Source organism: Parus major, chromosome 1, assembly GCF_001522545.3.
Source record: "Parus major isolate Abel chromosome 1, Parus_major1.1, whole genome shotgun sequence".
NCBI classification, from domain to species: Eukaryota; Metazoa; Chordata; class Aves; order Passeriformes; family Paridae; genus Parus; species Parus major.
In genome coordinates, this window is record NC_031768.1 from 92336263 (window position 1) to 92360320 (window position 24058).

The 24058-nt window shown below is 41.4% G+C and overlaps 1 non-coding gene across 1 annotated transcript in view; it reads left to right on the top strand.

The window, feature by feature from the left end:
• Positions 1–24058, top strand: part of LOC107206155 — a 416470-nt gene that overhangs the window by 274513 nt on the left and 117899 nt on the right. The window contains exon 6 of the transcript XR_001522283.2: positions 8615–8711. This is a non-coding gene — a transcript (uncharacterized LOC107206155). The remainder of the gene's footprint in view (positions 1–8614; positions 8712–24058) is intronic.

A 24058-nucleotide genomic window follows, 5' to 3' on the forward strand; every position in this document is an offset into this window, starting at 1 on the left:
TTAAATGCACTGCCTGCCAGCCGTCATGCTCTTAGCGTGTCTGTAAGAGTCTGAATGAGGGGATATTAGCACGACGAGTCCTTTCACAACTGGCAACACTTTAGAGACAAACTGCTTGGTAGGTATCTCTCCTCTTCCCTCCCCTCCTGTTTTCTGGCATGTCTGCTTTGTTTATCTGATGTGATTTATGTATTTACACACAAATATGCATCCTGTGAGGAGGCATCATAAATCCTGAGGCTAGAGGTGGTATTATGGCATTATCTGTATAACAATAGAAATGGGTTGAAGCTGGATTTGGACCCAGAACCAGATTAAGGTTGGGTTGACTTCTGGGCCAGTTGAGTCAGGAACAGAGTTTTGTTTGGATTTCATGGTGCCAAAATCTTTTGAGTTCAGTTCCAAATAATGAGGATCTTGGACTAAAATATTACAGGAAGTGCTACTGTGGCAGTATTTCAACCAGCTCCAAACCAGAAGTGGAAAACAAGCCATTTCAAGACTTGGGTTCTATTCAAATCAAAACTGTTACAGCAGGTTCAGAATCCAGACCTTCTGTTCCTTTTTTAATCCTATCCCACTGCATAAATTGGATTCACAGCTGAATATTACTCTGGATTATCCATGAAACCTCCCTTTTCAGAGTTAAGAAAACCAGGGAAGCAAAATGCAACATTTTATTCGTTTCTCTGGTGGAACGGGAAGTACAGTAAAATAAATTTGAATGCGCAGATGTTTATTGATATCCTTCTTCTCCCTTTTGTTTGGTTGGAACAGTATGGCTAGAGAGCAGTCTCTGTATTTCATGATACAGCCATGTTTATTTTCTCTTTACCCGTTGTGCTTCACCTCTTGCTTATTATGTTGCTGGATATGGCTCTGAAACCAGGTTGTCTAGAGAAGTGAAAGGCCACAGCGTCTGGAAGTTTGCAGTGGCTTTTGAGAGCTGAATTGTGGACAGAAATCAAGCCATGAAACTGTCTGAATCTTTCCGTTTCTAAGTCTCCTCAGAATACTATTTTTTCAACCTATTTTATGCCATATAAATCAGAGGGAGATGTAGGGATGGAGACAAAGTAAGCCCCCCATTATGAACATTTTTCTGACTGAATTTTGGGACCAAATTCTTAGACAAATATATCTGAATCAGAAGCTCTCTGAAACCACTCCCTTATCATTCGTACTTTGCAAGTCTAGTAACACCAGCCAGTGCTCCTTAGCTGTGACCTCCAGCACATCCTTCAGTGCAAGCTTGAGTTGACACCTTCTTCATCCTCTTCCAGTAATGTTTAAAAACCCTTTTTCCACCAAACTTCCACTGGTAGCACCTGCAAAAATTTGTCACAATAACAAAATAGACAAAATTATTGTGTTAGAGCTACCTTGCAAGAGTAAGTTGGCAACAAAAATAGCTAACTACCATTTCTCCATAATTTCTTTGCTTTGTTTTAGCACTCTGCTAAACAAATCTGCTGCCTTTATCTTGATTTTTCCCTTACTCCAACTACAGCTGCATCTGATCTTCATTTTCCTGTTTGTGTCCCAGAGCACCTGCATTTACAGAGTATTTTGTCACCTGCTGGAAAAAAAAGGAAAACCCTGTGAAAGTTTACAAATGTCTCTGCAGAGGCAGTGAGTAACAAGGGATGCATTTATCCCTGCATCAGGCCGAGCAGCAGTGAGAAAAGAAACAGGCTCAAGGCTTCTGCGAATGCTGGAGATGCATCTGGCTAGATGGCAGCAATGGCCAATAAGTACAGTCAATCGACAGGGAGGATGGTTTATATTTAATGATAATAATTGCTGCTTTAGCATGGTGTGGGGGGCACAGCTGAGGGGAATGGCAAGTGCTGCCCTTGGGCAGAGCAGGACTGCCATAGTGCAGAAAGCCCGGCCGGCTCGGGCTGTTCCCTCTCGCAGCAGCCGGGGCTGAGGTGCAGCCTCGGGGCTGGGAAATGGCACTGGGGTCTCCTAGGGCTGAGCAGCAGCCCCAGGGATGGAGAAAACTTCCATGAGTTTAAAGCTGTGGTGGGACTCCAGGACACTGGGGGCACCCGTGATCAGGCCCCTACAGTAGGAATTATCATCCCATGTGCTCCACAGCTCCTTCCTTCGCAGTCTGCACTTTGCACTGCCTTTCACAGTCTCAGCAGAGGAACACACGAGCTCAGTGGAACCCACGCACCTTTTGTACCCAGGGAGTACATCTCAAGGCATAATGGGGCACATTTGAATTCCGTCCCCAGTGTTTTAAAAACGTGACTGACTTTATTGTCAGTGACAGCCACGTATGCTCTGAGAAAACTCCCCACCCCCAGCCCCGAGTGCTCTACGTGGAAGTTGAGGAGTTCATAGTTTTGCAGTCCTTTCTGTTTCTGTGGTGTTTATTTTCCAACGAGCTCCAGTTGTCTTTCAACTAGGTAAGCTGGCCTTGTGAGATGCATGGGGTCCCCAAAAGAGAGGCAGGCACACCTCTTCCTTGCAGTCCCACAGGCTGTTTCCACCTCTCTGCGGATACTGAATTTGCATTTCCCATTCCTGCTGGTGACAACTGTGTGCCTAAAGCCCTGCACAGGGAATTTGAAGGTTGCCTGTGAGGTTTTCCACTTTTTCCAGCTCTTTCAATCCAGCTAGTCTTCCTTCCCTGGAGGGAGGAGAGGATTTGTCCCCAAATAACGGGGGTACAAAAGTGCTGAGGGGATCTTGGGTTTCAGGCTTCATTCATTACATGTCCCTGTTGGTTCCTGGTAACTGTAAACGAGATGCTTTCTTCGAGTGCTGAAATTGATGAAGCAGGAAAAATCCAGGCTTGCTGTCCGTTCATATTTTACATCTATTAATAAGTAATTAATTAAAAAAGAAGCTGATGTTCCCATGATGGGCTGCTAAATATATGCAAGTGAAACTATTGGCATTAAAAAGAGATTTGACTGCAATTGAGGAGTTATTTATATTTTAGTAAATCATATAGGCCCCAGTTGAGATGAGCAGTCTGTTGTTTTAGGCGCTGCACAGACCCACTGCAAGAAAGTGCATGTAACCCCAACAAGCTGACAGGCTGCAGAGACAAAGTGTGTGCAGAGAGACAACCATAAAGAAATTAAATAATAACTCACCTTGGGTACAAAGACAGAGCCTGAATAAAGAAGGGAATGCAGATCCCCTGCTTCCCTGTTCTTTCATTAAGTCAAGAGCTGGTTGACTCACAATTCAGCCCTTAGATTTAGATGTGGGTAAAACTGTTGAATAAATTTTTTCACTTGCTGAAAGCTGCTCACCTCAGATATGGGTTAGCCAAAATTATGCAAAAAGAAAAAAATAATAATAAATTAAGAAAAAATTAAAAGTTTTGGACAGCCAGAAGATTTTGTTTTGATATTTCTAAACAAGGTTTCTGGTTTTGTTTTGAGACTTAGTCAATTTTAATCGAAATATATTGAACACAAACTAAAAGCTAACCCATTTCATTAAAAACATAGGTGATTTTAGTTAGGGTTTTTTGTTTTTTTTTTCAATGTTCTCAGTTTGGTCAGTTAGCCAAATAAATCAGTTATTTGCACAACTGTGATTCTAATTAGAATGCTGGGCCCTGGGGACTTGGGCTATATATTTCAATACTGTACATATTTATAATAGCAAGTACCCTGCCTGGTACTCCATATATAATAATAGCAACCAGTCAAGTGCACTGGGGAGATGGGGGCACTAGGGAAGACCCAGTGCCTTTTAGCTCTTCAGATTTTTACTTTCAGTGGTAGTTATATTATGGAGGGCATTGCTTACAAGATAAAATTTGCATTTATTTGAGCAACTCACAAATGGGATTCACTGCAAAGCTATCATTAAAGGGAAATAATGCAGAAGAAGGAACAAAGGATACGTTCTCAGCCAAGGCTGACATGCAGACACTTTAAGAGACCCTTGATGCCATAGGAAAAACGCTGTCTTCTCACTCTACCATGACCTCCCAAAATCCTGAAAACCAAGCAGTTAGGTATAAGGGCTGCTCATAAAGTGCTGTCACTGTTCAGCTGTGTTTTTGTCTATTTGCAGTGTTTCTGTTGCAAACAGTGCAGTCATTTCTGTGATCATTCCTGTCTAGAAGCAGTTTCCTCTGTTCCAGTTCAAAGCTGCAGAGCCCATTTTCTGTGAATTACTTCCAAGGAGGAAGACTCTGGCATCAGGTATTCCTGATGTGCTTTTTTGCCTGTGTAAATGTTGCCACTCTACACCGGGTAGCTGGTAGGAACTGAAGGAGTCACTTGAAGTTTGGCTGCATGTTACTCTTCCTCATCTTGTTCTGATATTGTTTAGTGTTTTCTCCATTTACATGTGTCCATGAGCAATAAACCCACAATTTTATTCAGCCTTATAACCACATTGGGGACACTCTAATAGGAGAGGGTGAGATGTTTTCTTCCCAGCACAGCCTGTGTGGTATTCATCCTGCTCCTTTCTCACAGTAGGGCCCGCAGCCTGAGCACTGGCACCCAGGGCACTCTGCCACCCTGTGTGCAGTGCCTCATGCTGTGATTTGGCAGTGGTGATTTCTCTGCAGTGTGCAGGGCCAATGCTGCTTTTGGTGCTGCTCCAGTCCCAGCTGGAGGGCTCAGGTGTACTTCTCATATGATCTTCATGTAATGAGACAGACTTCTTCCTATGAACCTGTAGTGGGTGTGTGGGGAAGGAATATGCCTTAGGATTGCTAGGCCTTGACTGCCAAGTCAAAATTTACAGAACTTAACAGAATTTTCTGAGTTGGGAGGGACCCACAAGGATCATTGAGACCAGCTTTTAAGTGAATGGACCACACAGGGATTAAACCCACAATCTAGGTTTTATTAGCACTATGCTCTAACCAGCTGAGCTAATCTCAGGGTCAAATCCCTGAAGATTAGGATCTGGCTTTCTAGTGGAGAATTCTTTGGGTTTCTCTTGTCTTGACTGAAGAATTGTCCCTGTACAATGCACCAGTCTTGATCTGATAGTTTAGCTGCAGAATGACATTCAACTAGGGAGCCATGGATAAAATCTAAGAGAGGAGACTTGACCAAGCCCTCCCTGACTCCCCACTTTGATGAGGTTGGCTTTATGCAGACTTTTGCAAACTTCTTCTGACATCTGTGAGGGCTTCATGTTACTTTGTCCTTACCTTAGAAGTCTGGGGCATTACGGGACAAAACAAGGGTCTGCTCCAAGCTGTCAGATTTCATTCTCCATTACCTCCCAGCTGCCTCATTTAATACTATCTGATGGTGAATAAAGCACTGAAACAGGTTGTCAAGAGAGGTGGTGGGTGCCCCATCCCTAGAAGTATTCAAGGTCAGGTTGGACAGCTCTGAGCAAGCTGATCTGGTTGAAGAGAGAGGTCCCTGCTCATTGCAGGAGGGTTGGACTAGATGACCTCTAAAGGTTCCTTCCAGCTGAGACGATTCTGTGATTCTGATTCTCTGGTAGATACCACGGGATTCAAGATAAGTGAGAATGTGGTAGGAAAAAAAAGGTAGATAAGATGGGTGGGACTGGAAACTTGACATGGGGAGCTGAAAGTAGGTTGCAGTATACAGGAGGGTGGGCAGACATTTTTCCTGAGTACGTATCACAGAATCATGCATAAAGGGATCTGCCTCTTCTAGTCTTTCTTTGTTCAGGAATTCTGCTGTTGGATTCCAGTGGTCCTAGCACTCAACCCAAACATTCCCATGAGAAAGAAACACGGGTCCTTCTGCTGATTCTGCCAGTGCCCTAGGGTAGAAAACTGGAGAAGTGAATTTTTTATTTCTGGTTGTTGCTGTTCTCTTTGTGCACTTACTGCTACTGTACCAAGCAAACGTTTGTCTAGACCAGGGCTCAGGGTTACTTATTATCCTCATAATCCATTTCCTTTTGCCAACAGCAGTGGCTTATGTGGCTAAGTCAGAAGGGAATGCTCCCATCACAGGCAGCCTCTTTTCTATGATCTTCATTAAGCTTTGGGCCATTAACTCAAGATGCGTGATTATTTTGTTTGTTCAAACAGCAAGACAAGCAGAGTCTCCTCCGAGTGTTTCTTTCAAGCAAACCAGCATGACTGAAAACTGGGAGCTTGCCAGAAAACGTTACGTGAAATAGTAGTGGCAGGTTCATCTTAGTGTGGGCGGAGAGGGAGCGATGTACCCTCTCTTTTACTACTTCAAACATGCAGTGTCCATATGCCATAGTTGAGTTGGTTTATGGATGGAGTATGAAGGATACTACTCCATCTCCTCCATGCAAACACTGTGTGAGTGCTGTGGAATATAGAATCTTAGGGATACGAGTATCAGCTGTTGCTGCAGTCCAAACACACAGCATCAATATTCAGTATGCTATAGACAGTACCGTTTTCCTCCTTTATATTTAGTGTTAGTACACAGAGCCAAATACTAAAAGGGGGGTGGGTGGGTCACATGATGAAATTAATACCATTAATTATTTAGAAACAATCAAAGGAAATACAAGACATCTGGCTTTAAGCCCAAACAACTCATGGCACTGCTGTTGCCTTGTAACCTCATCAGCTCTCAGTCCAGTCATCTCTCTTCTTTCATTATGAACACAGGAGATGCTTCCCCCTACCCACCCCCCCCCTTCCCCACCCCTCTTTCCTGCCTTATTTCTGGCAGCTTGGAACACAGATCACAAGACTGAACTATATATTTTGCTGATTTTGTGTATAAACCCTGATAAGTTCTGTGGTGAAAAGGCATCCCCCTACATCCCCATGCAATACAGTAGTGTTTGATTAGCAGTGTGTGGAGCAGCCATAGGTCACTTTTTTCTCCTCATCTTGATATTGGGGAGTAGCTGTTGTAGGAGGAAAAGGCAGTGTTGCTGCTGTAGTGCTAAAAGTCGTCAAACACACGTGTTGCCGTAGGCTGTGCACAATGTACAGTGAGAGACGGTTCCTGCCCTGAAGAAGGGAGGGACTATGCAGGCAAAAAACTGGAGCAGAACAAACATCACAGCAAATGGAGGAGTTGTGCCCATGATTTTGCAAGAGGACTGAGGCTGACCCCATCCACTGGCCTTGGCATTCACCTCCCCCTGGCTGAGGCCAGTGGGCTTATCATTGGTAGCTGTTGCCAGACGTTTTTCCATCAGAATGATTTTTCAGTAGAAATTCTTTTACTTGAAATGAAATTTTTCTTGGGGAATAACTGTTTTACACAAGAAAGTCAAATAAATATTTGCCAACTGCTGATTCTTAAAGACTCATTACTTCTTTCCCTCCCCCCCCCTTTATCCAGGTAGTTGAAGAAAAAATTCTGTTTTAGTTATCTGAGAGGTGTATTTTTCTGGGAAGACTTTCTCATGAGGAAAAAAGACCCACTTCACTGATTACTGCAACTCAAGAATAGAACATTTTGGGGTCCCTTTCCCTCAAGTGATTATATCATCATGATAAGATAGTTCCATTTTCTCTTCAGCTCAGTCTTTCTTAGTATAGATTATTTAATACAGTTTAATTATGAGGTTCTCATCTGCCATAGGCAAATTAGTATATACAACTTCCTGAAATTATTTTATTGGGGCAAAGCAAAGTTCTTGCTGGTCATTCTACTCTTCAGTGCATTGGTGAATGTGGGCCCATTTTGATGACTCAAATGCTGATGTATTGAAGTCATTCTCATTACATCTTCGTCTGTGGAGAAGCACTGGCTTTCATTTTCTAGCTTTTAATCTGAAAAGCATGGATTCACTGACTGTTCTCTTAATGGTTGTTGAGAGTTGCTTTGAAGAACTCTTATTTTATGAAAAGGCACTGAGACTTCTGTCACAGTAAGCATCTCCTGACAGTCTTTTACCTACTCTTGACTACTATTTTGAAGATGCGCATTCCCAATTATCTGTGAAAAAAGTATTGAAATATGCTCTCTTGGTTCTGGGAAGCTTGCTTGAGACTAGTGCTCTCTATTATTTGTAGTATTCCATAGCCTTCTCCTGTCCTCAGGAAACGATGGCATCAGTTGAACATATTGGGTGTGATTTTGTGAAGTATGCAGTTACCCACATTCGGTTCCTTCTGCATTCAATGTGTGTTAACACTGCCTTCAACAAAGGCAGAGTTAGGCCTAGGCAGAAGGCTTTAAAAACTGAAAAATGAAACCCACCTCTTGCACCCTGGGCTATTTGCAGGCAAGAACATATGTTATGAGTGCTTCTGCTGCTTTTCACGGTGTTTGTTAAAGGTGCTTAGACTCTCCTCTGAGTATTGGAGTAGTTAATTCTGATGCTATGATAGATTAGTTTCTTTTATGTTGCCCTTTTAAGTTTATAATGTAAAGGTATTTTATCTCCTGGAACTAAATGCAAACAAAAATTCTAATAAACAAAAAACCAAACAAACAAACAAAAGAAAAATCAAACAAAAAACAACAAACAAACCACAACCACTTGTATTAAGCTATTCCAAGTTTTGTTTATTTGTGTCCTTATACTTAAGCCAGTACATTTTATTTTGTTTTCCTCAGACGTAGTCATTAAGTACAGTTTCTTGTTTTCATAAAACTTACCATTTTATTTTCCTTTTTTCTTCTCTCCCTTTTCTTTTCCCTTTCCTGACATCTGCATCGCGTGTTGATGTCAAGAGCAGCAGTGGTTGGCAGTTTTCCTCAACTTCGCGAGAGAGAGATTTGGTTGGAATGAAACCTTGCTCTGCGTACAGCCTGCTTGAGATGCAGCATTGAAAGGTATAATCTCATTTTCTGTCTTGAAAGCAGAGATGAAAACCACAAACAGGTAGAAATCTTGGTGCCAAACCACCTGTTGAGTCACAGCCGAAAAGCCTTTGGCAGTACTTTCCTCGCTGTATCCAGTTGGAACAGTTACATGGCTGATTCCCACAATATCTGTCTGTACCTGTGAGTTTGGTAAAGAGGCTAATTCATTGGAGAGGACTGGGATTGAAATTCAGTTAGAGTTAGCATGGCAAAGAATCTTCTGCTATTAGTCTTGCTTTTTGCCCGGAGTAGCATACATCACTCGTATAACTCAGTTCAGCATTGAAAATACCAATCCTGCAGTCACATGCTGTGTATTAGAGAGAAAAATGAGATTTGTTGAAACAGCTTTGTGTGGAGTCCAGATCTGCAATAGCATGATATCCTAGAGGTCAGAATTGAGGTGACTGGATGAAACTGTGAAGACAAAAGTTGTGAAATACCCTGCCGGCAGCATCAGTACTTCATCTTTTGAGGGTATTACAATTCAGAAAATCACTTGAAATCAAGTTAAAATGCTATCCTTGGACTACTGCACATATGCTCCCTGTGACATTACGCATTACAGAAACAGCCACTGTGTGTTAATATGGCATTACAATTTTGGACTCCACCCACAAAAATTAATAACATTCTTCAAATAAGAGTGATGTAGGATGCTGACACATTTAAGCCCATATGTTCTTGGACTTGTGTCCTCCCGTGCATGAGAGAATTAGAAATCCCAGAATTTTTCTCATTTCCTGTAAAGCCATGCTGGTAAAGTAGTAGAATGTAAGTGATAGCAGGCTGGCAGGGTTTGGAGCATGGATAGCTGAACAGTAGAGACATATTTTATACCTTTACATGCTCTTATGTGTTCTATTCTGTTAGTGGTACTAGTTAACTTCCATTGATTTGCACAAGCATAATTTAGACCAGATTTGGGCCATGCTATTTATATTGGTGCAGATTGCTTCATGTTTGTGAAGCAATTATTTCCTGTGGATCTTTAGCATTGTCCAGTGTTGCAAAATGCTTTCATATGTATATATGACTGGTTAAAACATGAAATGTGTTTTGAAGCAACATGACAAAGAGCAGTAAAATCTGGACAGTAACTGAGCTTTACTTGGCTGACCATATAAGGTCCAATTAATGCAGTTACTGTGCTCTGAAGTCCCTCCAAGGCTGAATAAGACATGCTGTGGCCTTGTAAAAGATGCAGTTTTTCCCTGAATTTTCTAAAGATTTCTGTTGCAGATGCTACAATGACATGAGGACAGTGTAATCTGTATCTTTAGTAGCAGTAACAATGCAGAGTGTGAAGTATATCCCCAAAATCTGAAGGTGTGAATGCTAACCCATCAGTGAGCTGTGTGAGAATTCTATAGAGTAAAACCTAATTCTGTGCTGAAGAGGAACACTGTGAACACCCAGCATAAAACAGAAGATGTTCTGTTCTCTACTGCACTATCTTGAGCCAAACTTGGGATCTAAAAGCCAAGCGAGGTTCTTTCATCACCAGTCATAAGGATGCTGTAAGTCAGATTGTCCCCTCAGGCTATATTTTGACAATGTAGTAAATCGAGCTTTGGGAACTTTCTACCAGATCGAGAACTCTGTCACCTCAAAATGCAAAGCACGGATCCATTATAAATTCTCTGATGCAGTTTTAAAAATATATTTTGATGTGTTGACTTCTACCAGCAAGCTCTGTGCCTTATCTGATACCTTTTGTTCCTTGCTGCGAGCGTTAACACATGTAAGGGCTGGCAGAAATGGCATCTCGTGCCCTCACATGATCCAGGTGAAGTCTGTGCTGTGGAGTTACCCATTAGTGCAGTCTGTTAAAGTTTCAGTGATAAAGCACCATCAGCTCAGTTACTTCCCTGCATTTTGTTGTCTTTTATTCTTCCCTTAGTCCTGGAAGGTGGCACAGGCATCAGGAAGTACAAAACTTGATCTATGTTACAAATGGAATCAGAAAAAGTCTTGGATTTTTGGTATGTGAGCCAGCAGTTCCAATCCAGTGAGCTGTGTTGAGAAGAGTGAAAAAAACTAAGTGCTGTTTCTTGCACAAAATGAAGACAGGGCACTACAGGAAAAGTAAATGGCCAAATTCCTTTTTGCCTAAACTCTAGAGAAACCAATGAACAGGCAAAACCAGAGTTTTGATTTGAGGATGAGTTTGGCCAGCATTAAAATTTGTCCAAAATTCTTATTGTTTTCTTCTGCCTTCCTCTCTTTTGCTTTTCTCTGTTGTGTGATGAATGTATCATGTCCACGTCTTGTGACTGTAGCTTTGTGTTTAAAGCCACATTAGCACAATGAATGTCTTTACTAAATTGTATTTCAGAATTCTTCCAGGAGTCTGCAGTTTGAAAAGGCAGAGCTTCTTGCAAAATCTTCAGTTTCAGAAATGTTCTGTATTTGAATGTATATGGGTTTCCTTGACCTTTGTATGCCAAAATGATTCTCAATCTGAGGATCCTGGTCTCTTGGAAAGAAGAAAAGGGGAAGAGGAAGAACTTTATAGTGAGATTTTTTTACACTGCTGTGTTTGCAACTAACTGTTTCCTGGAGTTTTTGAGAACTTTTCAATTTGTTTTTCTTCCCTCTCTAACCTAATTAATTTTCAGGGATATCCCCGGGGATGTAATTTATAAGACAAATGAATTACATTAGAAGCTACTGTCATGGTATAGGCCCCCTTGTTTAGGGTAAATTTAGCATGTTTCTGTGTTCTTTCCATCTGTAAATACTGATCTACCAGTGTCAGTCTGTTTTCTTTATTTGTCGGAAAATTTTGTTGTCAGTGTTGAAAACAGTAAAAACATGGAAATTCGAAAGGAGAAATATTGCTGTAATTCAGCTGTGGCTAGCAAAAACCTTCTGAAGTGGCACTAGTAGAGAGGTAGCAGTCTTTGCTTTGACTTTTTTGTCTTTAAAAGTAGATTTTTGTAGAGAAGAGTCAAATAATAACTAGCATACAAGCGAACACTTTTCCTCTTACTGTAAAATAAAAACATTCACCCTCGAGAAAGAATTTTTAGGAAGGAAAAGCACATACCAGTTGCATTGCTCTGTTCAGGACTGCCCCAACTGCAGTGTTTGTGTTGGTGAAGCTGCTTGACCTTTTGAAGCCCGTGGATCCTTGTACTGTCTTTTTTTAATATCCATGCAGCTTACTGATTTCAGCAAGATAATGCACACATTAAAACATTTACCTTGGGCTTCCAGTGCTGTGCATTCTTTTGTGAAAGATTAAGGAGACACAAGGGATAATTGCTGCTCCTGGTAAAAGCAGTAGGCGTTTTGAGAGCAGGAGCAAGTTTGCTGTAAATTCAGGCCAAAATACAAGTTCGGAATTTATTTGGATTCCAAAATTTTCCAGCAGTATTGCAGCTAGGTCGTTATTCCTGAGGTTGGGTAGTGAAACTGACTCTCTTTTTTACAGAGAATGATATGCATAAAATAGCTTAAATGGGGATAAAACAAAGTGTGGTGCATCTTTAGCAACTTTTGATTAGATGGAATAATCCAAGGAAGAGAATTTTCTTTGTAAAACCATAGTAAACATAGCAAAACATCCCAACATAAATTCAGCAGTGTCCAAGCCAATGTGTAAACTTCAGCTTACAGTGCTCCAGTGCCTCTGCCTGGCATGGGCTTTTTGACCCCACCATGGCCAGGTTCCAGCTGCTCACCCCCACCCTGAGCAGGATTTGGGAATCATCGTTCGGTAAGTGTGAGGAACTGCCTGGGAAATTTGCCTCAGGAGATGATAGCAGGGAAAGGGTGTTGTGCAGGGAGCGTATTTTGAAACACTGGATGCACTTTTTTTAGTTTTCTATTTCCATCCTGTGTTCCCAGCTTTTCTAAAGGAATCCTAAGTAATTTCAAAACAGAATTACTTCACCAGCAGTTGTGTGGCCCTCGTGAATATAGCAAAGCCTGACACTCCCTGTCTCGGTTTTTCTTAAGGTGCTTAGCAGTCTTATGGTATTTTTAAAATCTTCTTTCTGTGTCCAGATAGCATTGTCTTTACTTAAAGATAAGGTTGAGATGCTTTATATAAATATAAATAATATATTTATTATAGGTCTGCACTAACTCTGCCTTTTTTTTTTCTTTTTGAGATGCTAAATTATTTTCTTTTCCTTACACAAATTATAGCAAACACAGTGCTATCCCACAGTCCCCAGCTTCAGTTTTAAAATGGATCAAGTTTAGGTTCTGACATAATTGGCAGAGTACCATCGTTTTTCTACCCCTCCCTCAATCTGGGCCATAATTGTGGATATCCTGTGGACTGCAGCCCAGAGACTGCCAGTGCTGGGAGCATACGGAAGGGAAGAGATGATGGCAATAGCTCTGTAGCTTGACCTGACATTTGCATTGTTTCTCAGTCGCTCAGTGGGATGAGGGGAGCAGAGGGTTTGGCATGAACTGCATGACACTGGCCATGATTTGGAGGAGCAGTCTCCCCTTCCTGGCTCAGATCCTCAGATGCTATTAGTAGGTGCTGTTTGCACTTCAAAAAATATAATACAAAGAAGGGGTATTTTAAATAAGGAGGAAGAAAGAAAATAGATAGAGAAAGTCGTACTCTACGTAATTCCACTGCTTGCAATGAAGTTTCACTGGGGATAGATATTGACCCCATAAAATCCCTGGGTCACAGACAGCCTTATGACAGACCCTGATAGCTTTGTGAAGACAGATTATGTCAAGTCCTCAAATTTGGAAACATAGCAATTCCTCTGTAGTAAGATTGCAAATGAACACCCATTTGGAGATTGCCAACATTATCACAGTTTGTCAGGGTGATCTCACAGCCCACAAAGCGCCGTAAGAGATTGCTTTACAAGTTCTGAAAGATTAGAGCGTTGAAGTATGTGACACTGGAATGATGCTTTGATGCCTGGCTTTGTCAGTCAGCCAGACAAATAAATAATATCCAGTGTTTTTATTAGTGTAAAGCATAACAGGTAATAAAAATGTATGGAGACACACTTTCTTGTTGCAGCTATGGGGAGCACAGAAATGTACGCTAAGAGAAAATGGGATGTGCGAATGTCAAACCCCTCAAACAGGCAATTGAGTGTCTGTGTGGGTCAGTAACTTACTGCTATTTCAGCAGGTACTAGTTCAAAGCATTAGAATTATTACATGGCTAAATGAAAGAGCAGAAATATTTGGCAGTTTTGGATTTTGGTCATCTAGAGATGCATGAAAACATATATACTTGTAAAATAAGGATGGAGTGTTAAGGGCCTGGGCCGCAGAAGCCGTGGGTTCCTCTCATGAGTTTTGAGAGAGAGAGCAAGGTAGGTGTGCACGTAGGAAGTGGCATGGAATTAAACAGCAGAAGAGTGTAAAATCCAGCCTATCTTTAAAGACTGGAATTGTGGAAAAGCTTTTGGGTAACATGGCAGGCTCATATTTTTGTTAGGCGTTTCAGATCTCTTAAAACTCAAGAGATCAATGTGAGAATAATCTACAAGCATGAAATTGGTGTTTGGGACTTTGTATAACAACTGAATTTTATAGAGTACCCTTTTCCAGATTCTTTCTGCATTCAACCCAGATTTCCATAAAGGATGCCTGGTCTGAAAACCATTTGTGGAGCCTCAGATGAAAACTACTTGCACTCATAAAGGGTTCCAAACAAGGCAAATTTGTTAATCTTTGTGCTTTGATACAAAACATCAGTATCTTTTTGTATATATCAGTGTTCCACCAAGGATGGGACACGGACCTGATTTATGTCAATTTACAACTTCTAAATTTTTTGGAGCAAAAAGTATAAAATGTGCATTTTTTACACTCCTTCATTCTTAGAGAGCCACAAAATTGCAGTAATGTCAGATCAGCTACAAGCTCCTGCAGCTCTGATCCACCTGCAGTTAGAGGACAATCATCTGCATTTGTCTCCCACCTGTAGAGCAACTCCGTTTGTCCTTTGCCCTGGAGAGCTTTTGCCCCTGTTTCTCCATCCATAAGGGCAGCAGAGTACTTACAGGTACCCAGGCATTAGTTAATGATTGCTTACACAAACCTGGAGAAGCTTGGGTGAAAGACCTGGTGTAAGGGCACAGAATTATTATGACTATTATTAGCTGAATTCCTAAACCTAGACAATGTATTTGCACATGTAAGTAATTATGATGCACTTCAAGGCATTCTGTTTGTAATGCTTTGTAATGCTTTGCTCTCCATTTCCTACAAATCAAATTACTCAGGGATAGATTTGATTTCCACATCATTTTGAAAATATTTTCTTTTTCTTTTTTTAATTTCCTTTGTATTAATTTTTTTCAAAGTTCAAAACGCAACCAACTGTGACTAAATGCATAAACCCAAACAAAAACCCCCTAAAGTATAACAAAATTAAAGACAGCCTAAGATGATATGCAGCAAACAATGTAAATCATACCTAACAAACGTGGTTGTAATAATATACCTTATCCATGTCTGATCCACTAATAACAAATACTTATTCAGAGAACAAATAACTCATTCTTCTTCTCAGAGAGAGAGAGAGAGGCAAGACCCAAATTCAAATTATATCTTACAGTCTAAACAAATATGAAAAACCTTCCAAATCTTCTTATAGAAATCCCAACAATCTTGTGCTTTCTTGGTATCTGTTGGGAATAAGGAGATTGGGAGGAGGGGAAAGAAAGGCCAGCTTTTACTGGAAATGTGTGTCCTGATCCTGTAGCTATTCCATAAGGATTCCTTGGTGCCTTCTGTTGAAAGGTTTCTCTTGTGGGTACTGGATTCAAACCAAAACCTGAAAGCACAGCCTAGAGTTATTTTCAATAATTTGGGTTTTTCTCCTCCCTTATAAGAAGTTTCTTCAGAGCGTTGGGTTAACAGATTACAAGCGAACTCTGGTCAGTTTATGAAGTTTGTTACAAGAATAAAGACCATTATTAGAAATTAATGAATGTTTTCCTTTCTCCTTCATGTCAAAATGGGCTTTTGATATGTTCATGTCTTTGCTTTTTGGTTACATAAACAATTCCTGTTAGGTTAACCGAGTAGCGTCATCCTCCCTTTCCTACGCTGTGGGTGTGACACCATCTTCCCCAGGCCCTGCTCACTTCCCTGTCGCGGAGTCAGTCAGGTTTGCTTTAGTTCTGGGCCACGAGTTGCCACCAGTGGTAATTGGCACAGCTGCTTCCCAAAGTGGGGAAAGGCAGGTGTTCATGTGTCTTTGAAGCCATGGCACACCTTACCCGCCACATGTGTTGTTTGTGACCAGGTCCTGGCTCAGCTGGCTGCAGTGCCAGCTTTGCCCCATCAGTGTGCAAGGAGCTCTGGGCTCTCTGCCTGCTGGCAAGAACTCATGCCTAATGATGTTTAAAGAAGTATTTTCCCTCTCATGTTAGACTTTGGGGTAGAAAACAGTTGTCTGTCTCATGTCTCTACTGTTGCCTTCGTTGCACCTTATGGTCCTCACTCCTCCTCTGTGGGCTGCGGTTCTTGGGAGGAGAAGAAATTCAGTCCTTTGCCTGTCTGTGCTGGTGAAGTCATTGCCTTGCAGGGGCTCTGTGCTGGGAGGTGTAGCAGGGTGTCTCTGTGTGTCTTTTGATTTTGCCTTGAGGCCTCTTGTCATTCAGCAGCATCTCCCAACTCTTTGCTTCTCTCGCACTGTCCCCACATGTCCCTTTAGCTGCTTAACCTTTGGGCCTACCCAAAAGGCCCCCGTGCCTCCCCCTGCCTGGGGTGGTCCTGCAGGGCTGTTCTCTTTGCCTGAGAGGTTATGGTCATGAATTGTGCAGTTTCCAGGTGATGCTTCTAGTCACTATGTTTGCTTGAAGTTTAAAAGGTGCTGTTGCCATCCAGGCTGCCTCTTGCAAAGACCCAGTGGCTAATACACCCAGGTAACATGTGCATATCAGAAACAAACGGGATGTGAGCAGGATCACTAGAGTGATGTAAGGAAGCACATTTAGAGCCTCTCTAAAATATGGTATTTGGCATCATGAACTTTAGTTTTAATTCTATCAACAGCAATTTGTACTTAAAACCTAGGCCATAGAAATTGCTTATCATGGCTGAGAAACTAAAAAATGTGAAAAATGCCTTAAAAATGTGAGCCAAGCATAGCTGGTGCAGTGTCATGTCCCAGTGTACAGGATCCCAGATTACTGTCACTTAAACTGTTTTGTTGGGTTGTTTTGGTTTTTTTTATTGAGGAATACTCAATTCCACAATCATAGCTTCCAGCAAAGATGTTTTCTTTCTGGACCAGAAATATGAATCTTCTTAGCTGGAATGTAAAATGTAAGAGAGAAGTGACTGCACTGGCTGCAGAAACAGACATCCCAGTTTCAGATAGAGACCAATCCCTTAGCAGTGGGCTAACAGCATCCACCTCTTTTTGAGTACCAGAGAGAAAATCTTAATGCACTTCTGTGTATTCTCTTTGAGATCCCTATTAAATGTCAGATACTAGGCCTTTCTTCCCTATACATCTGTATAAAGTCCTGTCAGGGGAAATAGGGGTTTGGGAAGAGGGAAGGTTTATAGAGAAGGTTTATAGAACATGTTCTGAGGGGCTGTGCAGGGCAGATTGACTTCTGTGGTACATGGGCTTAAGAGGAAAATAGGGTAACAAGAGAATAAAAAAAAAGAGAAATGAATGTGTAGGCAGAACCTCAAAGGTCAGAATTAGATTATATTCTTTCCTTTCATAGTAAAGTTACCTGCTTTATGAAGCAATGTCCTAGGCATTTAGCCTGTAGTATTTTCGTAAGAATACATCCCTATTTTCAAAGAGACAAAGAGCCCAGAACATAGTTTAGGGATTGGAGAGAATGTATATCAGTTACATATGAGTAACTGTTCCTTGTACTGAAATGAAAACTGAATTTTTGATACTGCTGTTATTCTTTGATTGAGAGACATGAAGCTATTGAATTAAGCTTCTAATATTGGTCCTTCAGGTCAGCTCTGCTTTAGTCAAGTTGGCCAAACTATCAGAGAAAATTCTGAATTTAACCTTATAACCTCTTGTTTCTAGCACTGCAGCCCATCGCTGCACTGCTCTGTAGCACAAAAACTACTCAAAGTATTGTTCAGAACTTGAGCTGGTGGTGTGCTTGTCCAGAGCTGCACTTTGGCACCTTCAGTTAATCTTTCCAGATCATGACAGTAATTTAAATGTATCTTGAGATCTTGTGGTCTTGTCATGTGTTTGCATATCTCTCAACCTGTCCATGATTATGGTGGTTTTGGATTTTAAACTTGTTGGATCTTCCTTTAAAAGTTCCATTCATTTAGTCAGTGTGGAGATGGTGCCTCTGCCAGAGCCCCCCATGGGTTTCCATTTGTGTCTGCTTTCTGGATTCTCACAGGGAAGAAAGGAGGCTGCATGCATTTGCAGTAGATACATCTCCTGTTGCACAGTGATAATGCGGAACAATTAAGGTTGCATTTATTCTGCAAGAACTGAGCTGTAGCCCCCACCAGCAGATGATCAGGGTCCATATAAGTAGGAAGGGTTTGCTTATTTGTTGGAAGACTGTGGTGAGGTCTTAAGGTACAAAACCACCTCTACATCACAGCCCAAAATAGTGCATTGTCCCCAGAGGGTGGCAGGTGTTTGTGAATGGCAGGACCAAGGCTCCAGTATGATCAGGAAAATCATTCTCAGTGGAAATTTCACTTCATGGTGCTGAAGGGAAGTGAAGCACCATTTATTGACACAACTGAGGAGTTTTACACTCTGTTGTGTTATGGATAGAGAAGAACAGTAAAACAGCTTCTGCTTGGCATGTTATCAGTGCAACCACTAGTTAGAGGGAATTCAGTCATGCACAATGCCTGCAGCCTGCACACCAGGGAAAGTAAACTTCTGTAATACACAGCACAGTTATCAAGCTCTCTGCATGCACATCTAATCTGTGTGACTGTTTCCTGGGTTATGGTCTAGTATGAATACAGGTATACACTGTCCATGTAATGTATGCACCATTATTGCTTACCATAGTGGTTCCAGAGGACAGCAAGAATAGACATACAAAATCTTGGGAACAAACAGGCACATGTTCTTCATCTCTCCATGCAGTCACCATGTATCAAAAGCACAGACAGACAATACATCATATGTGAGGGCAAAAAAAACCAGACTGCACCCCATGCAGCCATCACACCTTGAAAACAGACATAAAATGTGAAGTCAATATGAATACACGGCTCCTAACAGTCTAATAGAATAGATCACACCACAGCCAGGTACATCTGCTCTCAGCACTAACCATTATCATTAGCTTAAAACACTTAAAATCACTGAGCTTCTTCAGGTCTGGGGACAGATTATAGCAGGAAGAATCTGCTAAATAGATTTAGCTATGTTGCAGGCAGGGACCTTGACTACATTAAAACGATACATTTTGCATCTCAAAGGCTGTAGGCTGTTTTCAGAGGAACAGTCTGAATGAAGAATGACACTAACACTGGATAGCAATTTCTTTATCACTGTGTAAATACAGAGCTTGAAACCCTTGGACAAACAACTGTGCCAAACTGGAAAACAATTTGCCTGTGAAAAATCAGGCTTGCAATGTATGGCAAGTCATCAGCCATCCTGTGTTCTTGTCAGACTTCTGTATAGGCTGGAAAGAATGAACTGTGACTGGACTTCAGACTGTGTGGCTGACAGAAAGAATCAAATCTCTCTTCTGTAGGAAAAGAAACAAAAGAAATAGCATATTTCTTCCTCTCTCTCTGTGTTCACATGCTGGTATCTGACTGCTGTGAAATGTGAGATATGGGTTCTTGCAGAGACTGTCAAGTCATGAAAGCTTAGAGGAGCCTTCAGAAGCAAACAAACAAAAAAGCAGTTTGATATACATGCAGCAGTGACTACTAAGGTGGTATACTGCTTCTTGTTTAGGCCTTGCTCTGAAGGAGCTGATGAAGAAGGTAGGTGACTGGTTGGTTCTTCAAAAAAAGTGAAAGTGGAGATAGGGTATAATAACCATGATGGAAATAAATCTATGAAATACTATTTTTGACGATGAACAATGTCCGGAAAATGCTAAAGAGGAAAAAAAAAAAAAATACATGTATTTTTTGCTCATTAGCTAAGAACACGTCCAAAGGAATAGGTAAAGGTTTAGCCAGTATTCTCATACTTGTCAGGAAATTGTTTGAACTTTATGAATGGCCATGAAGGACTAATAGCTCTTCCAGAACTTCAGTGTATGGTTCCATATATCTTCACCTAGACTAGTAATTCTTCATGAGCACTCCACCTATTAAGAGAAAAAGCACAAGCAAGTATTCATATAAGGCCATCCTGGTTTTTAATCAAGCTCACTCTTTTTTATATCTTAACAGAGAGCTGAGATCCCATCCTCCACACTGTCATCCTTTCCGTATCTCCCTCCATTCTGTCTCATGGCACAAATTTCTGAGGCATTAAGGCTGACAGGAGTTCTGTGTTTCCCCACAACAGAAAAGACTGGGTGTCTGGAAGCCCCTTCCCCATTTTGATAAGGTGAAATGGCTTTGTTTTCACCGCAGTTTGTTAAGCTGTTTTTCCTGTGTCTGAAAGGCCACATAATAATTCCTTTGCAAGGTCCTGAGAATGCTTCCTGGGGAGGGAATTCTTGCCTTCGGGGTACTGACATAACCTGCACACAATGTGTGGAGGTCCCCAGAAAACTGCAGTAAACAGCCAAGCTTCTCTGGCACAATCATTCTCTCCATGCTGAAGGACAATCTGCCACTTGCTTGGGAGGCAGTCTGAACCCATGCAATTACATCCCTGAGGAACTGGTGGTTAATGTATACTTTACCACCCCCTACTTCCCATGGGAAGTGTATTTCTTTTATCATATCTTCTTAAATATAAATAAAGAGCATCAAGCACATTAAAAAATCCCCTACCAAAACAGGAAATAGTATTGCACCCAGTTCTGTCTCTGGAGAAAAGCAGGAGTAATTCATGGTGGTTACATTGCATGGCACACTCAAAGCAATGTCTGGATGATGCTCTGGTGGCAGGGCCACGGTTGGGGAATCAGGACCAGAGTAGGACAGGTGATTACCCTGGCAGTTGGGAAGGACAGCTCATGACAAGAAATAACCCATGGTATATGCCTGTTCAGTCAGCCCCAGAATGGGGATAGGTGGGATATAGTCTTTATAAGAAAAAACAACTAATAAAGTTGCCAAGAACAGATATTTTATAATCTGTGCTAAATCTCTGCTGGAAAACATGAACAGCAATGAAACTGAGAAGACACTAAAAGAAATTCGGGGCAAAGTGCCAGACGCCCAGACGGAAGCAGAATGTGGACCAAAAAGCTTGCGACAATTGGGTAATTATGGTTTATGAATTTCAGCTTTAATCTGTAGTTCAGTGAGTCCTGATTAAATATCTGTTAAACACAATTAAAGTTTGTTTTTGTATTTCACCGTCTTGATCAGAATAATTAGAGACTGCGTGTTTCATGTCAAAAGTAGCAAGAGGAATTTTAGTGAATGAACATCGTTTTTAAAAGCCATTTGTAGCACCAGCTGTTGGCATTATTTTATATTTTAGTGTTATCAGCATAAAGATGGGTCCTCTCAATGCTGAACGCTTTCCAGCGGGGCTAAGATTCTGGGAAAGGCGTGATACAGTCGGAACTGTGCCGGGCCATGGGGCTACGTGGAGAGCCTGGGCTGGGACTCTCTTGCTACAACGTGAGACTGTGCACTTAAGCGGTGGAGGGCGAGAAGTGCTGTGAACAGGTCATGTAGCGCCCAGCCTGCGCTTCTGTGCCAAAGATGTTTGAGATAGCAAGTACGATGAGTGATAGGAAGGATCATTGGAGAGGGCACAGATCTGATGAGCTGCATTTGGATTCTCTCATCACAGTGTCTTTATCGGAAGCTCCGCGTGTCCCAAGGGTTAGGTGTTAGAGTGTTAGCCCAGAATGATAATTGTGGCAGCGTTGTGAGTGCTCTTGGGAAGGAACCCTTCAAGTGCATGGTGGTGCCTTAGCAAAGGCAACAGGCTGCAGTGATGGCCCTATGCAGTTACTGAAATGGATGGGTTTGCCCATGCCAGCTGCTGCCAGGACGTTGTGTGTTTGTCTTCATCAGAAGCAATTCTGTTTAACTGAGAGGGGACAAAGTCTACTAAGTTCTTCCTCAGAAAAATAGGAAATAAACGTTGTGGAGGAAAAGCAGGATGGTTTTAAATGAAGGGAACATACACTGAGATACAAAGCTCCATCTACAGAAGCTGTTTTTTTTCAAGAACCTGAAATGTATCTGAATGTCACCTGAATGTAGTTAGGGTGTATAAATAAATCTGGGGGTGGGGGGAGTGTGCACGGGTATATGGCTGACCTGGTTTTACCCTTCATCTGTCTCTTTATTCCAGCAAAAATGACTCTTCAGTCACAGTTAGCGTGATGCCTGAGGAGGGGGAATAAATCTCAAATATCATAAGCTAAAAATTGAAAATACCTACTAAAGAGGCTTGAAAGACAGCGCCAGTTTCTCCTCTTGAGGATGTGTTTTGCTGCTCTGTTGTTTAGTTTACTTCAAATTACATGGTTCCTTTGGCCTCCACAGTTTCAACATCTTTGCTGAGTGTCAAAAGAAAGAGAAATTCAAGTGTCCTGTGTGGAGGAGACAGTCTTCAACCACAGGACTGAGACCACAGTCCTACTGAGTAGTAATCCATTAGTAACAGCTCTCAGTCACCAGTGGCCGTGTGGAGGGTTTGTGTGGCTCATTATCATCCTGCAGAACAACTTCATTAATGATTCAGCAGGAGACTTGCTCAAAAAGCACAACTCAAAACTCAAGAAAGGTATTAGCTTATCTTAGCTTCTTTTGGGGTTTTTTTAAGCACTGATCGGTTTCTTTGTACTGTTTCACCTACCTTTCCAGCTAAGAGGGGGAAAATAGTGCCAGAGAAAACAGAATTTCTAAATTAGCCTTCCAATAAAACTATAGATCTATTAATTCCTAAGCGAAATCAAGGTTAATGGTGAAAGAGTTGAACAGAACTTAAAAATCAAAGATACTTTGGAAGGCAACATCAAAGGCATATCAAAATATGGTGGTCTTTTTATAAGCTGCAAGCCCTGAAGAGATGGTGCCCCTAATAGAGCTGAGGGAGAACGGATCAAAGCGATGATCACATGAGTCTTTAAAGTAGAAAGAATATGTGGAGTGAATCTATGAAGAGACAGGTTTTGGATGAAACTTGCATAGCACTGGGATCATTTATCATGTCTTGAAGCCCGGGTACAGTACAAATGATCAGATTTCACCAGGGAAGGAGGTAAAGGGTATTCAATTCAGAAAAGGAAAACTCAGACCAAGTTTTTATCCGTGGAATAACAATATCCATGTTTAAATGTGTGTATATTTGCATATATGTATGTAAACAAATGCCTTTTTAAAGCGTATATTTTATGCATATTAGCCATACCCACTTTCTTCAGGACGAATATATTCTGGTGAAACAAAACACATCAGTGGTATTTGGTTGAGTGTATGTTTTTTTTTAATTTTTACTTCATAAAGTTACAGGGGGAGAAGAAACAGAGTTAGAGCTTTTCTGTTATCTTCTGTTGCATTTCTGAATTACTCTGATTTTCCCTTGGAACCAGCTGCTTAAGTATATCTCATCAAATGGCTGAGCTTGTCCAAATCCACTACCCTTATGTCTGAGATTAAAAAAAAAAAAACAGGGCAGTGTGTAGGTCTTAATACAAGTTGCTTTATATGGGGGTGGGGAAATGGAAATACTGATTTGTAATTCAGTGTGTGTAGGCCTTTCACAAAGTGTATACAAGCCCAGTGAAAAAAAAAAAAAGGAGCTATTTGTTCTTTTGGCAAAGGTGTGCGTAGTTCTTCCACAGAGTTTTATACTATGCCTGAGGGTCATTTCTCTTTTAAAGAAGCACTGACAGCTGTGATGAATGGTATTACCTGGGAAGAGGGAATATCTAGATGTTTAAACAGATCAAGTTTCCTCTTATAGAACAGTAAACATTAGGTCACAGATCTGACTGTTCTACTTTCATGGACAACCAGGATCAATTCTATGCTACTTAAATGTGAACTGGAAAGGCTTAAGTGTAGCTGCATGCTGACATTAACAGAGGAGGGTAGTTCACAACCTGTGTACATTGTCACAGCTATCCTTTTCCATGAAGTCATGGATGAATGCCATGTGCCCATGTTGAGTTGCCTCCTTGTCAGCAGGCGAGATTGCCCGTCCATCACTATTATCTACAACGAGGCTCATTACCTGCCAGCCAGTAAACATCTCACTCTTGCCATCTGCAGTGAATTACAAAGTG